The following is a 12,794-nucleotide window of genomic DNA, read 5'->3' on the forward strand; positions in this document are numbered from 1 at the left end:
CCCAGTAGCTGAGATTACAGGCGTGCACCACCACGTACAGCTTTTTTAGTTTGTTTGTTTGGTTGGTTTTTTAGTAGAGACTGGGTTTCACCACGTTGGCCAGGCTTGTCTGAAACTCCTAACCTCAAATGATCCACCTGCCTTGGCCTCCCAAAGTGCTGGGATTACAGGTGTGAGCCACTGAGCCCAGCCTGCGTTTAGTGATTTTTAATTCAGTAGTTTTCATTATGTTTTTATTAAACTTACCTACCTTTGGGAAGAAAATTGCAAAATATAATTGCAAACTGTACCCTAATCTACAGAAAAATGCACAATTATTTTCAATCCCCAAAAAATCATTGTTTGCATTAAGTAATGAACTTCTTGATTGTTAATGCCAGTAATGTTTTTTACCACGGAAAATTTTTTTATTGAATAAATAAAATACAAGAAATATGCTGCACTTCTTGGAAGTAGAAGTTGTATGGGTTATATAATGTTATTGGTGGACATCAGTTAGTAATAATGGGAATAACAATTGTTGACAGTTAATTGTAGGCTACGTGTTTGTTTATCCCGATATCCAATATGTTGATTAAGCATATAAAACTGTCAAAATAATTTGATGAGTTTCGTTTGTGTTGTAAGAATGTAAATTAAGGGTGTGTGGTCAATAAGTCAACAATGTTTACCTTAAGTATATAGTAGTTTTATGTCATCCTCATAATTGCACAATTGATATTTATTATCCACCTACATGCTTGGGATGTGCTAAATCCTGTTTAAATCAAGTTAACAAGAACTTGTAATAAAAACATTAATATCTCAACAACTATTTAAGGTGCATCCTGATTCCAACCCCAGTTGATAATAACTGCTGAATCATTACATAATAACAATGAAGCCGGGTGCAGTGGCTCACGGCTTTAGTCCCAGCACTTTGGGAAGCTAAGACAGGCAGATCACCCGAGGTTGGGAGTTCGAGACCAGCCTGACCAACATGGAGAAACCCCCATCTCTAATAAAAATACAAAATTAGCTGGGAGTGGTAGTGCATGCCTGTAATCCCAGCTACTCAGGAGGCTGAGGCAGGAGAATCGCTTGAACCCTGGAGGCAGAGGTTGTGGTGAGCCAAGATTGTACCATTGCACTCCAGCCTGGGCCACAAGAGCAAAACTCCATCTGAAAAAAAAAAAAAAAAAGAATGAAATGAACTGTATAAAGATGATACAATTTGAACTGCTTTGGAAGACTTCACACACTGCCACGAAATCTTCCCCAATCTATATATATCAGCAACTGATAGTGTGTTAACATAGATTAATTCCTTTGAGTTAATTATTTTTCTGAAAAAAAATTTTTTGGCCAGGCGCAGTGGCTCATGCCTGCAATCCCAGCTCTTTGGGAGGCCAAGGTGAGCGGATCACGAGATCAGGAGTTCGAGAACAGTGTGACCAACATAGTGAAACCCTGTCTCTACTAAAAATACAAAAATTAACCGGGCATGGTGGCATGAGCCTGTAATCCCAGCTACTCAGGGATGAGACAGGAGAATCGCTTGAAATACCAGGAGGCAGAGGTTGCAGTGAGCCAAGATCAGCCTGGGCAACGGAGCGAAACTCCATCTCAAAAAAAAAAAAAATTTTCAGCATTAGCAGAGAACGGGACTGGGAAATGAAAATAAAAGGGAATAGGCTGGACACAGGGGCTCACACCTGTAATCCCAGTAATCCCAGAAATTTGGGAGGCCCAGGCGGGTGGAACACTTGAGGTCAGGAGTTTGAGACAAGCCTGGCCAACATGGTGAAACCCGTCTCTACAAAAAATACAAACATTAGCTGGGCATGGTGACAGGTATCTGTAGTCCCAGCTACTCAGGAGGCTGAGGCAGGAGAATCACTAGAACCCAGGAGGAGGTCGCAGTGAGCTGAGATTGTGCCACTGTACTCCAGTCTGGGCAACAGGGCAAGACTCCTCTAAAAAAAAATAAGTTGAGCAGAAAACAACTGGAGAAGCAATATTCCTGAGTGAAGGTGGGAGAAAGCCAGAGGCAGGAGAACAATGAATCCCTTTGATATTGGGAGAAAACTAATATTGAGAGAAGGCTATGAAGAGGGCATGGAAAGGGGCTGGAAATAAATGTCCCCTTGATAAAACTTAACTAATTTTGCCTTGATAAAACTTGGTTCCAACCTAAAGGTCTTTATTCACAACTAAATAGGTTTTAATTTTATTAAAGTATTGTAATGCCTACATATGTTGAAAAAATCAGATAGTACAGAAGGGCTTATAATGAGAAGTAGTTGTTTCCTATTCCATTTCTAGTTTCACTCCCATAAGCAATCACTTTTAATGTTGTTTTTGTTTCTTCTAATGATTGCCTCCTTGTTTACAAATTAATAAAATGTCTACTTCACTAATTTTTTTATCATTTCTTTTCTTTTTCTTTTTTTTTTTTTTTTTTTTTTTGAGATGGAGTTTTGCTCTTGTCACTCAGGCTGGAGTCCAATGGCACAATCTCGACTCACTGCAACCTGCGCCTCTTGGGTTCAAGTGATTCTCCTGCCTCAGCCTCCCATGTAGCTGGGATTACAGGCACCTGCCACCATGCCTAGCTAATTTTTGTACTTTTAGTAGAGATGGGGTTTCACCTTGTTAGCCAGGCTGGTCTCGAACTCCTAAGCTCAGGTGATCCACCTGCCTTGACCTCCCAAAGTGTTGGGATTACAGGCGTGAGCCACTGAGCCTGGCTCATTTATTTTCCTTGAGATGACAAGTTTCGCCCTGTCATCCAGGCTGGAGTGCAGTGACCTTGAACTCCTGGGCTCAAGTGATCCTCCCACCTTAGCCACCTGAGTAGCTGGGGCTACAGGTATCCGCCACCATGCCCAACTAATTTTTGTAGAGACGGGTTTTTGCCATATTGCCCAAGCTGGTCTTGAATCCTGGGCTCAAGCAGTCCTCCTGCCTTGGCCTCCCAAAGTGCTGGGATTACATGAATGAGCCACCACACCCAGCTGTTTATCAATTTTTAGCATTGTATATTCACTTGTCTTATGATGAATGAAGATTTAGGTAATTTAAGCTATTTCTTCCTAAAATTTTTCTTCTCTCGTGGTAAACTTTTTAATTTAAATTATGTAATCTAAGTACTTTAAACATTTGATTCTTGGGATTTTCAACCTTCAAAAATATACATTAACTCCTCACTCTGGGTCAGATAAAGATATTCACACCCCAACCTCTCATACTTCTTCACTCCTACTTTCCAATTTGTGTTAGCTGTATCTTTCTTTAACATTACCATGTATTATATTATAACTATATACTTTAAATGATTATTTAGTGTAAATGAGCTACAACAATTGACATATTTGCTCTCTCTAGGGCAATTTTCAGTGGTTCCCTCTTAACCAGCTAAAACAACTGGCTTTCAGTCTGTTAGGCTTACTTTATTTTATATATATATATAAATATAAATATATATATACATATATATAAATATATATATATACATATATATAAATATATATACATATATACAAATATATAGATACATATATATACATATATATACATATATATATTATTTTTTGAAAAAGGGTCTTGCTCTGTTGCCCAGGCTGAAGTGCAATGGTGTGATCTCAGCTTCATCTGACTCCCAGGGTCAAGCAATCCTCCCACCTCAGCCTCCTGAATAGCTGGGATTATAGGTGTGCACCACCACGCCCAGCTAATTTTTGTATTTTTTGTAGAGATGGGGTTTCACCATGTTGTCCAGTCTGATCTTGAACTCCTGGGCTCAAGCGATCCTCCTGCCTCAGCCTCCCATAGTACTGGGATTACAGGTGTGAGCCACTGCACCAGGCCTGATAGGCTCTAAGTTCGTGATTAGGAGTCTCAAATTGGTCATCCTATTCCAGTGTTCAAAAAACTTTGTATTTTCACTCTCCAAGATGACTATTTTGTATCCTCTCTCCTTCAGTTAATAATTTTTTTCTTATTCTTTTATTTATTTATTTGTTTAATCAAAATGGGATCTCACCAAGTTGCCCAGGATGGTACTGAACTCCTGGGTTCAAACTATCCTCCAGCTTTTGCCTCCCAAAGTGCTGGGATTACAGGAGTGAGCGACTGCAACCAGCCTGACTTTTCCTTATTCTTTTGTTTTATTTTGTTTTTTGAGATGGGGTCTTGCTCTGTCACCAGGCCAGAGTTCAGTGGCAAGATTTCAGTTCCCTATAACATCCATCTCCCAAGTTAATCCATTATTCTGCCTCAGCATCCCAAGTAGCTGGGATTACAGGTGCCCACCACCACACCCAGCTAATTTTTGTATTTTTAGTAGAGATGGGGTTTCACCATGTTGGCCAGGCTGGTCTTGAACTCCTGATCTCAAGTCATCTGCCCACCTCGGCCTCCCAAAGTGCTGACATTACAGGTGTGAACCACTGCACCTGCCAAGATTTTGTTGTTTTGCTGATTCCTTCTCTCGCCTGAATCATCCAATCTCTCTTCATGCTGGATGGTCTCATCAGTGTACAAAAATGCTGTAATACAAGCTTGTTGTAATATGATTCATCTTTAAAAAGTAAAAACATCTGTAATCCCAGCACTTTGGGAGGCCGAGGCAGGTGGATCACAAGGTCAGGAGTTCGAGACAAGCCTGGCCAACATGGTGAAACCCCATCTCTACTAAAAATACAAACAAAATAGCTGGGCATGGTGGCATGTGCCCATAAATCCCGGCTACTTGGGAGGCTGAGGCAGGAGAATTGCTTGAACCAGGGAGGCAGAGGTTGCAGTGAGCCAGGAGCATGCCACTGCACTCTAGCCTGGGCAACAGAGCAAGACTCAGTCTCAAAAAAAAAAAAAAAAAAAAAAAAAGTAAAACCAAAATAACACTTTTCTTATCCCCACCAACTCTGTATCCCTCTAGCTGTGCCCATTTCTCTGCTTGCTTTCACAGTGGGAAAGGAATATAAATCTTGGGACCCCAAAATCACTAAGCCAAAGAAAAAAGTCAAGCTGGGAACTGCTTAGGGCAAACCTGCCTTCCATTCTATTCCTAAAAAAATGGCTGCTAAGATTAAAAAGTTACATACCTGGCTGGGCGTGGTGGCTTACGCCTGTAATCCCAGCAGTTTGAAAGGCTGAAGTGGTGGATCATTTGAGGCCAGGAGTTCAAGATCAGCCTGACCAACATGGCGAAACCCAGTCTCTACTAAAAATACAAAAATTAGCTGGGTGTGGTGGTGCACACCTGTAGCCCCAGCTACTTGGGAGGCTAAAGCAGGAGAATTGCTTGAACCCAGGAGGCAGAGGTTGCAGTGAGCCGAGATTTCGCCGTTGCACTCCAGCCTGGGCAACAGAACAAGATTCTGTCTCCAAAAAAAAAGAAAAAACATTTCTGTTGTCTTACCTTAGTTCTTAGCAGCATTCAAAGCACTTGACCACTCTATCCTTGAAATATTTCCCTTGTTTAGTTTCTGGGATTGCCCACATTTCTGGTTTTCTTCTTCCATCCCTAGTTGATCTTTCTCTGTTACTTTTGGGGGCTCCTCCACACCTGTCTGACCTTTAAATGTTTTTATTTTATTTTTTTGAGATCGAATTTTGCTCTTGTCACCTAGGCTGGAGTGCAATGGCATGATCTTGGCTCACTGCAACCTCTGCCTCACAGGTTGAAGCGATTCTCCTGCCTCAGCCTCCAAGTAACTGGGATTACGGGCGCCTGCCACCACACCCAGCTAATTTTTTTTTTTTTTTTTTTTTTAGTAGAAACAGGGTTTTACCATATGGGCCAGGCTGGTCTTGAACTCCTGACCTCAGGTCATCTGCCTGCCTTGGCCTCCCAGATTGCTGGGATTACAGGCTTGAGCCACCGTGCCCAGCCCTAATGTTAAAAATTATTTCGGTATACAGATATTCTCCAAAAGTGATCATAAATGACTTAAAAATTCTCAGATTTATATCTGCTACCCCAAATTGATATATATAAATCAGAATGTCTTCTTAATATACTCAAAAGAGAATTCTAGATTTCCAGCCCTTTGCCACAACCTTCCCCCAAACTGTTCTTCCCTTACTATTCCCATCTTAACAATGGAACCCCTGTTTACCTAGTTATTAAAGAGAGAAATTTGGGAGTCATTCTTGTTTCCTCATTTTCCCCATTTCCCACATCAGCAAGACCTATATCTTTGGTCCACAGACACCACCCTAGTTCAAGCCACCATCATCTTGCCTAGGATAATGCAACAGTCTGCTGACTGATCTATTTTCACTGTCACTGTTGCCCCATTCCCATGGCCATTCTTTGAAAGTAGTCAGAGCCTCATTGTCCTTCAGTGGCTTCACGTTGCACTTAGAATTAAATGCAAACTTAGGGGCCAGGCGCAGCGGCTCACACCTGTAATCCCAGCACTTTGGGAGGCCGAGGCAGGTGGATCACTTGAGGCCAGGAGTTCTAGACCAGCCTAACCAACATGGTGAAACCCCATCTCTACTAAAAATACAAATGTTAGCCAGGTGTAGTGGTGCGTGCCTGTAATCTCAGCTACTTGGGAGGCTGAGGCAGGAGAATCACTTGAACCCGGGAGGCGGAGATTGCAGCGAGCCCAGATGGCACCATTGCACTCCAATCTGGGCGACAGAGAGAGGGCCTGTAAGTATCTGGCTGATCTGGTCCCTACTTGTCTCTATGCTCAAAGCATTAGGGAGACTTCTGTGAATGAAATAAACAGCAAATTTTCTGTTTTAAAGAGGGGAGGCACACACACACACACACACACACACACGCACACACACACACACACCAAGTACTAATAAATAAAAAAACTATTTCAGGGAGTAAGGAGTACCATGAAGACAATTAAACATGGGAATGTGTTAAAAAAGTAACCGATATCCTTGAGGACTCTTATCCTGAGCGGTCAAGGATTGCCTTTCCAAAGGGTCATTTAAGCTGAATGATACAAAGGAACTTTTAGCGCTTTCTAAGCAAAGGTTTATTTTGGAATTACACAGTAATCCCATGAAGGATCAGCTGGGGGCCCTGCTCCTTATCTGTCTAATTAAGACTCAAGCTGAGCGAGCAGGCACCCGCTTGAAACTGGCATGTTGTTGTGACAGATGAAAAGAGAATCTGGAGGATCTCACACCAACAATGAAAAGCTCTCAGCCAGGTGCAGTGGCTCACGCCTGTAATCCCAGCACTTCAGGAGGCCAAGGCGGGCGGATCACCTGTGACCAGGAGTTTGAAACCAGCCTGGCCAACGTGGTGAAACCCCATCTTTACCAAAAATAGAAAAGTTAGCTGGGCATGGTGGCAGGTGCCTGTAATCCCAGCTACTTGGGAGGCTGAGGGAGGAGAATCACTATAACCCAGGAGGCAGAGGTTGCAGTGAGCCGAGACCGCACCGTTGCACTCTAGCCTGGGCAACAAGAGTGAAACTTGGTCTCAAAAAAATAAAATGAAATGAAATGAAATGAAATAAAATAAAATAAAAATAAAAAACGAAAGAAAAGCTCTGGTCTGGAAGTGATGCTTGTCTCTTTCACTTAAAACTCACTGACCAGAACTACTCATATGGCTTCACCCAAATCAAGCCTGGGAAATGCAATCCTACCATGTCCTGGAAAACAGAGAATCAGGAATATTTAGAAAACATGATTAATGACTACCACAATCCTTCAAACTGAGAGAAAAAATAAGAGGGAAAGCCGGGCACCATGCCTCATGCCTGTAATCCCAACACTTTGGGAGGCCAAGGCGAGTGGATCACCTGAGATCAGGAGTTCCAGACCAGCCTGACCAACATGGTGAAACCCCATCCTACTAAAAATACAAAATTAGGCAGGGGTGGTGGCACGTGCCTGTAATCCCAGCTACTTGGGAGGCTGAGACAGGAGAATCACTTGAACATGGGAGGCAGAGTTTGCAGTGAGCTGAGATTGGACCATTGCACTCCAGCCTGGGTAACAACAGTGAAACTCTCTTGCCAAAAAAAAAAAGGAGAGAGGGAAAGACATAGATACATGCTTGACAGTGGCAAGAGTTCTATTAACTGTACAAGGGCATCAGTATTGCTAGGTCTGGTCCTTCTGGCAGGCACAAGACAGAAGGTGATCTGGTGAGCTTCCCCAAGTCTTTCTGCTATTTCACTCCTCTAAAATTGAGGAAATGGTTTCCTACTATTTTATAGAGCTGCAAGAAAGAGCCCTTAAACTGTTACCTCCTTCTCCCTACTAATGATTTCAGTTTCCTGAGCTTCAGCCACACGGCCTTAAAATTCTCTAAAAGTAAAGAATAGTCTGGAGACATGTATATTCTCCATACCAGCTTCACAGAGCAAAAATCAAAGAAATGGGCACAAGATTGGCTCAATTATTTCATAAATGGTTGATCACTGTAATTTTTTTTTTTAAGATGGAGTCTCGCACTGTTGCCCAGGCTGGAGTGCAGTGGCGCAATCTTGGCTCACTGCAACCTCCACCTCCCGGGTTCAAGTGATTCACTTGCCTCAGCCTCTGGAGTAGCTGGGATTACAGTTGTGCACCACCACGCCCAGGTAATTTTTGTATTTTTTGGTAGAGATAGTGTTTCGCCATTTTGGCCAGTCGGGTCTCGAACTCCTGACCTCAAGTGATCTGCCTGCCTGGGCCTCCCAAAGTGCTGGGATTACAGGCATGAGCCACCACACCCAGCCTGATCATTGTAATTTTAAGACTATTTCTTATATATTACACACACATTTGTTTTTTGTTGTTATTGTTGTTGTTTGAGATAGAGTCTCATTCTGTCACCCAGGCTGGAGTGCAATGGCGGGATCTTGGCTCACTGCAGCCTCCACTTCCTGGGTTCAAGCAATTCTCCTGCCTCAGCCTCCCGAGTAGCTGGGATTATAAGCACATGCCATCACACCCTGCTAATTTTTGTATAAGACAGGGTTTCACCACGTTGGTCAGCCTGGTCTCAAACTCCTGACCTCATGTGACCCACCCACCTCAGCCTCCCAAAGTGCTGGGATTACAGACGTGAGCCACCACACCCAGCCTACACACACATTTGAAGGAGAAAATAAAAGGTTCAGTCAAGGTCATAGATGCTCCTAAGACATACACTTTTTTCTTCCAGTGTTGTTAGAGTGTCTTTGTCTTGTTAATAACTTAATCCTTTGTTCTTTTGGGAATCTATTTATTGTAAGGTATTTTCAGTCTGATGTCTGATATTAAATATAACTAATAGTAAACTGAATATCTGTGTGCCCACCACCCAGCTTATGAAATAAAATATTACATATACAATTATAGGCCTTTTTTCACATCTTATCACATTCCTCTTTCTCACAGCTTCCCCAGAAGTAACCAACATTCTGAATTTGGAATTTATCTTTCCCATGCATTTCTTCATACCTTTATTATATGTGTGTATATATATATATATATTTATATCCATTAACAAGATATTTTTCAGATTTTTGCTTTTATTTATTTATGTATTTTGAGACGGAATCTCATTTTTCACCTAGGCTGGAGTGCAGTGGCGCAATCTTGGCTCACTGCAACCTCTGCCTCCTGGTTTCAAGCTATTGCTATTCTCCTGCCTCAGCCTCCCCATAACTGGGATTATAGGCATGTGCCACCACACCTGGCTATTTTTTTTATATTTTTAGTAGAGATGGGGTTTCACCATGTTGGCCTGGCTTGTCTCGAACTCCTGACCTCAAGTGATCCACCTGCTTCAGCCTCCCAAAGTGCTAGGATTACAGGCATGAGCCACTGCACCCACCCAGATTTTTGCTTTTAGTACAGCTAGATTTTCTTTTTTGAAAAAATGAGATTTGGCCAGGCGCAGTGGCTCACACCTGTAATCCCAACACTTTGGGAGGCTGAGGCGGGCCGATCACGAGGTCAGGAGACTGAGACCATCCTGGCTAACAGAGTGAAAACCCATCTCTACTAAAAAGACAAAAAAATTAGCCAGGCGTGGTGGTGGGCGCCTGTAGTCCCAGCTACTTGGGAGGCTGAGGTAGGAGAATGGCAGGAACCCAGGAGGCAGAGCTTGCAGTGAGCTGAGATAGTGCCACTGCACTCCAGCTGTACGGAGAGAGTTTCAAAGGAGAATTGATCAGCACGTGTGTAAGGAAACTACCAAGGCTAGTAAAAGCCCACCAGAAAGATTCTGGCAGAGCCAGTCTCAGAACTCACACAAGGTTGGGAAAACCTGATGTTCCCATCAGCCAAATCAAAAGGTCTAACAGAAGGGGCATTATCACAAGGGTGTTTTACCAATACTGAGACCAAATTAGTCCTACACTAAAGGCTGTAGTGGGCCCACCTAACAAAGCAAAAAAGCAAGCCTCAAAAGAACGAAGTTGATTTTAAGTGACTTAATTGTATCCAAAAACAAAGCCCCCAAATCAGAAAAAAATACAAAAACTTCATCAATCAACAAAGTAAAATTTACAGTATCTGTCAGTTAGTAAAAAATTGCCACTTATGATCAGGCAGGAAAATAAGATCTATGATGAAAAAAAAATCACTCAATATAAACAGACCCAGAAATGGCAGAAGTGATAGAAATAGTTGTCAAGAAAGTTAAAACAGTTAATATATGGGTCATGTGTTCAAGAAGGTAGAAGGATGAGCACTTTAAGGAGAGATATAAAAAAAAAGTTTTAAGATTCATGACAATGTGAATATACTTAACACTACGGAACTGTATACTTAAAAATGTTTGGTCAGGTGCGGTGGCTTACACCTGTGATCCCAGCACTTTGGGAGGCCAAGGCAGGCAGATCATGAGGTCAGGAAATCGAGACCATCCTGGCCAACATGGTGAAACCCCGTCTCTAGTAAAAATACAAAAATTAGCTGAGTGTGGCGACACACACCTGTAATCCCAGCTACTCGGGAGGCTGAGGCAGAAGAATCACTTGAACCCAGGAGGCAGAGATTGCAGTGAGCTGAGGTCACGCCACTGCACTCCAACCTGGTGACAGAGCGATACTCCATCTCAAAAAAAAAGAAGTTTAAGATGACAACTTTTATGTGACATGTTTTTACCGTAATAAAAAGAACACATTTGCTAATTAAAAGACAAAAACAAACCCACAAGTAGACATGTAGAGATAAAAAATACGATGTCTGAGAAGAAAAATAGTCTGAAAAAGATCATCAGCAGGTTAAACACTGTAGAAAAAATAATTAATAAACTTGGGGACAACAACATAAATCATCTAAAATGAAACAGAGGAAAGACTGGAAAAAAAAACGTAACATCACTGAGCAGTGGAATAACATCAAGTGGCCTAGTACAGGTGTCAATGAATTCCCAAAAATTGTGGAGCAAGAATGAAACAAAAAAAAATACAAGAAATAAAGGCTATTTCCAAATTTAATGACAATTATAAGCCTACATTTCCAAGGAGATCAATGAACCCCAAGCAGGAGAAATTTTAAAAACTATTCCAAGGCACATGTCTTCGTCAACTTGGGCCAATACACAAATTATCGTAGACTAGGTAGTATAAGCAACAAATATCTGTTTTCCACAGTTCTGGATGCTGGAAGTCCAGGACCAGGATGCCGCCATAATCAGGTTCTGGTGAGGGGTCTCCTCCAGGTTGCAGACAGCTGACTTCTTGTTGGCAGAAAGAAGGCTGGAGAGCTCCCTGTGATCTCTTTCAAAAGGGCACTAAGCTCCCTGCAGTCTTTTTTATAAGGGCACTAATCATATCCATGAGATCTTCACCCTCATGACATTATGACCTCCCAAAGGCCCCACCTCCTAACAACATCATATTGAGGATTAGGATTTCAACATATGAATTTGGGGGGGAACACGATACTTTAGTCTACAGTAGCACATCATAATTATAGTGCCTAAAATCAGTGGTAAAGAAACAATTTTAAAGCAGCAAAAAAAAAAAAAAAAAAAAACATGTACAGAGGAACACAGATAAGAATGGCAGCAGGCTTTTGTTTCTTTTTTTCTATTCTCAAGCTAACATGTTACAGACGTCTTGAAATGAATGAAAACCAGAAGACACTGTAGCAACATCTTTAAAGTACTGGGAAAAAAAAAAAAAAAAAGCCTAGGCGCAGTGGTTTACACCTGTAATCCCAGCACTTTGGGAGGCCGAGGTGGGCAAATCACCTGAGCTCCAGAGTTCAAGACCAGCCTGACCAACATGGAGAAATCCCGTCTCTAATAAAAATACAAAATTAGCCAGGCGTGGTGGCACGACCTGCAATCCCAGCTACTCAGGAGGCTAAGGCAAGAGAATCACTTGAACCTGGGAGGCAGAGGTTGCAGTTAGCCAAGATCGTGCCATTGCACTCCAGCCTGGGTAACAGAGCAAAACTTCATCTCAAAAAAAAGAAAACCACCAGAATGACCACCTAGAATTCTATATATAGTGAATATGTAGTGACTGAAAACTTCCCACATTTGATGAAAAACATTTATTCACACATCCAAGAAGCTCAATGAATTCTAAGAAGGATAAATCAAAGAAGAGCCACGTGTAGACACATCAAAGTCAAATATCGAGAGCTGAAGGTATATATCCAGATAAATTAATGGCAGGGATCTAAGCACATACTTGTACTCCAACTGTCAATCAACAAATGGATGGATAAACGAAGTATAGTATGTACATATGATGGGATATTATTAAGTCTTAAAAAGGAATGACATTTGGGCTGGGCACAGTGGCTCATGCCTGTAATCCCAGCACTTTGGGAGGCAGAGGCAGGCAGATAATGAGGTCAGGAGTTCGAGACCAGCCTGACCAAAATAGTGAAAC

This window comes from Hylobates moloch, unplaced genomic scaffold (genome assembly GCF_009828535.3).
Source record: "Hylobates moloch isolate HMO894 unplaced genomic scaffold, HMol_V3 SCAFFOLD_9, whole genome shotgun sequence".
In the NCBI taxonomy this organism is placed as follows: domain Eukaryota; kingdom Metazoa; phylum Chordata; class Mammalia; order Primates; family Hylobatidae; genus Hylobates; species Hylobates moloch.